The sequence below is a fragment of the Microtus ochrogaster genome, chromosome 4 (assembly GCF_000317375.1).
Source record: "Microtus ochrogaster isolate Prairie Vole_2 chromosome 4, MicOch1.0, whole genome shotgun sequence".
NCBI lineage: Eukaryota > Metazoa > Chordata > Mammalia > Rodentia > Cricetidae > Microtus > Microtus ochrogaster.
Genome location: NC_022011.1, coordinates 68,041,678 through 68,045,652, shown reverse-complemented (window position 1 = coordinate 68,045,652; position 3,975 = coordinate 68,041,678).

Here is a 3,975-nt window from a genome sequence, read left to right as displayed (position 1 = left end):
AAAAGTGCAAAAGGTTCAGTGTGCAAGACCCCCGATGGAAAGCTAACCAGCTATAACATCTCATTGCATCCATGAATCCAAATCAAGTCTGTCTCACTCGCTTAACTCTGCATCATTTATCTCCTGGTAAATCACTGTCAACCTTGGAAAAGTGATGCTGGAAACTAAGTTAATAATGACATCTAGGTGACCACAATGAAGACCTGTTTGTAATCTTCCCTAGTCTCAGTTAGCCAAGGAAGGAAGGAAAGACATTTTTAATTGTCCTATTGCTCCATTTGTCACTTGAGTACTGTAGAAACACAGAGATTTTTTGTTTTTAATGTGACCTCCTGAGCCACAGCCAAATCAGCAGCTCCCACTGGGCTCGTTCTCTGCTCAGTCTAAATCGAGCACTGACGCCTGTTACCTTTCCCCTTTCCCTTTCAATATCTGTTACCCAGGGTGCAATTTTACTAAAACAGGACCTTTAATTATACATTGCCCAAAATATCCCCTACTGTGAAATGAGTCCCATGCAACAGACAGGGAAGCTGTGGGCCCTGCGAGGTTCTGAAGTTTCCATTACGTGCACAGACCCCAAGAACAGCTGTTAACAAATCTGTCTGTGCTTTTGTATGAAAAGGAGCCAGGCTGTGCTCCTGCTGTATTTTCGGTCAGAGAAAGTAATTTGCATTTTGACAGGCTTTGTGGGCAGGAAAAAAGATAGCAGAGGTATAATAACAACTCAACATGAAAGAGTCCTAGCAACATATTGCTGACATTGGAACTCCGATTAAATAACAAGTAGCAAAAGGAAAGAAATCTATAACGTGGGGGTAGAATGACACCTACTTATTCAGGAAACAAATGAGTCCATTTTATTTAAAGTGAAGGAAGAAGAGATTGTGTGCAACTGAATGGGTCAGCAGACTGCTTAAAGTGATGCCATGTACTCAAAGTAGAAAGGTAATCATTTGGATCATCATTGTCTCTAAGAAAATCTGTAAAATATTTGAATTCTACACTATTCCAAATTATCAAGCCCAATCTAAGTTGGACTTGGCTATTTCTTCACATATTTTTAAATTGCAAAACTGCAATAAAATATAGATAATATAAATGTTCCTCAAAATCAAAAATCTCCCTTACGTATGTCTCTTTACTAGCAAATGTTTCTTACTATTAAATATTAGAACTTAATTGGAACTAGGGTTGCATTTACTATGTTACTTCAGTAGCCACATTTTTCTTTATTTTTTCATTAGAAAATAGATATAGCTATATCTTAAAACATTTTGCATCTAATATAATTCTTGATACAAACACATACACAATTTTAATTAAAGAGACAAGCTTCCTTCTGTGGTGGAGGCTCTTTGTGCTTTCCTTCTGCCTCTTTCATTTGCCAAAGAGCCCTCCTCTGGGATTTGTTCCTGAATATGACAAAAGATAAAATTCTGGTTAATGAAATGTGTGTGACAGAACTATATATTGTGCTGAACAAAAAAACTAATCTGAAGTACACACTAATGTCTCTTATAGAAAATATCATTTATAATAAAATGCAGCATTTTTCTAAATAAGAGACTGGAAAAAAGCTGTATAAAGAAGCTCTAAACATGTCTACAGGCTCTGGATTTCTTATAAATTAAAATATTGCTGTCATAGAGCTGAATATTTTAAGAATCATTACTTCCCTCCATTATACAGAAACAATTAGATTCTTAGCTAGAAACTAATGCACAACATTCCTTCTATAACCATGGCCAAAAGTCCATGGTCGAAGTGGTCATAGGCCTTTGAGAAGAAGCTCATATTGTTATTTTGTTAAATGGTATTATATCTAGGTGGGGTTTTTTTTTTTAGATATTTATGTTTATGCCATAGACCTGGGCTATTCTCAGCCTTGCTGAGAGAAGCTTTATTTTATTTTTCTAGTGTAAGCTGCTGTCCATGTGGGGATTCAAAACTACTCATAGTCCTGAAAGAGACATGAGTGCTCCATCGTAAATGGCAGATCAGGACTGACCTGGGAACCTTCAAAGCCCAGGGAATATCATAGGAAAGAAGAAGGAAAGAATGTAAGAGCCCAAACAGAGGGGGGTTTTAAAACACTGTCTTCTTGACACATATACATATGTGACAATGCTATCACAATCATGAACATGAACCATCTTGCCTACTTGCCCAAGATCAATAAAGCCACATTCCAGCATAGATGGAGTACATGATCTCCAGGCATAGCCCCTTACTGGGAGCTATTAGCAGTTGATAGTGCTGGAGGAGAAAGAATCTTGCTCTTCTGAGTACTTGACTAGTGATGGGAGTCCCATGTTCCTGTGGATGGCTCCACATGAGTGAATATATGGCAGTGACAACTAACCAGCTGTAAATAATAAACAAATAAACAAATACATAAATGGAAATTATGAGGAAGATGCTATGATGGAGATATGGGGGAGTTGGAGATTATGAGAAAAATATATTTAGATAATTAGACTTATTAAATTATCAGGAATAAATTCTTTAATAAAGTTCAAACTAACCAAAATTAAAGATAAAAAGATGCATCAGCAATACCTACAAGTCCCTAACACTCCCAACACTAATACCTACAAGACCCTAATATTCTCAGCTCCTAAGTCCGCACAACACCGATTCCCTACAATTTTCACTTGACCCCTGTGTTTGCCAACTTCCTGGCAGTCCACCACTTTCTAACGTGTTAAAATTTTCACTGTTCGTTGCATTGTCTGCTTCCAAATCTGCCTTAGTGTCTTTGAATCAGTACTCTATCGAGTGTCTCTTAAGAGGAAGTGGATGGAAATGGTATGCTCCTATCTCTGTCTGTATTTCCATCTGTGTCCATGTTCCTATCTTTGTTTATATTCCTGTTCATGTCAATGTTCTTATCTATGTCTACTGTTCCTTTCTTTGTCTAATTTCTTTATCTGTGTCTATGTTTCTATCTGCTTCTATGACTCTCTGTTTTGTCTACTATCCTATATCTGTCTATGGTTTTTGTCTGTGCTATTATTCCTGTCTGTGTTCCTATATGTATCTATGGTTTCTGTCTGCATTTATGTTCCCATAGGTTTACATGATTTCTGTCTGGGAGTGATTCCTTTCTGTGTCTAGAATTCTTACCTATACCTATTTTCCTATGTGTGTCTGTGGTTTCTTTATGTGTCTAGGGTCCCAATAAATGTCTATGGTTTCATTCTGTTGTCTGTGATCCATTCCTATGTCTTTCTATGGCTCCTTTATTGGTCATGATACCTTTGTGTGTTTATGTTCTTATCTATTTCCATGTTCAGGAATTCAGGAATGCCAAAAATATGGTAGTTTCTGTCTATTTGCTAAACACAGATCAATCAGTGATAAAAAGCTACCTTGAATAATCCAGTGTCTCATGATCCTCATAATTGATCATTGTGCATAACTTTAATACATGGTGGTGGTGAATGGTTTTACTGCAACATGATATGCCATACTTTGACGATACTCATGGGAGTCTGCCCTTTTCTAAACAGTTTTTAGGAGAAGTGGATTTGGGGTGGGAAAAGAGGGTTTGGCGGGGGGGGCTGGGAAGAGAAGAGGGGTGGAAAACTATGGCAGGGATATGAAGTAAATAAATTTATTAAAAAAGCATACCGTGTCAGTTTAAACAAGATAAAAACTGGCATTTGGGAACTCTTTTATTTTAATTTTTATTTCATGTCATTTCTATTTTTATTTTATTTTTTTCTTGAAAACACAACTTTATTCTTTTTTAAATTTATTTATTTATTAAGGATTTCTGCCTCCTCCCTGCCACCGCCTCCCATTTCCCTCCCCCTCCCCCCATCAAGTCCTTCTCCCTCATCAGCTCGAAGAGCAAACAGGGTTCCCTGACCTGTGGGAAGTCCAAGGACCACCCATCTCCATCCAGGTTTAGTAAGGTGAGCACCCAAACTGCCTAGGCTCCCCCAAAGCCAGTACGTGCAGTAGGAT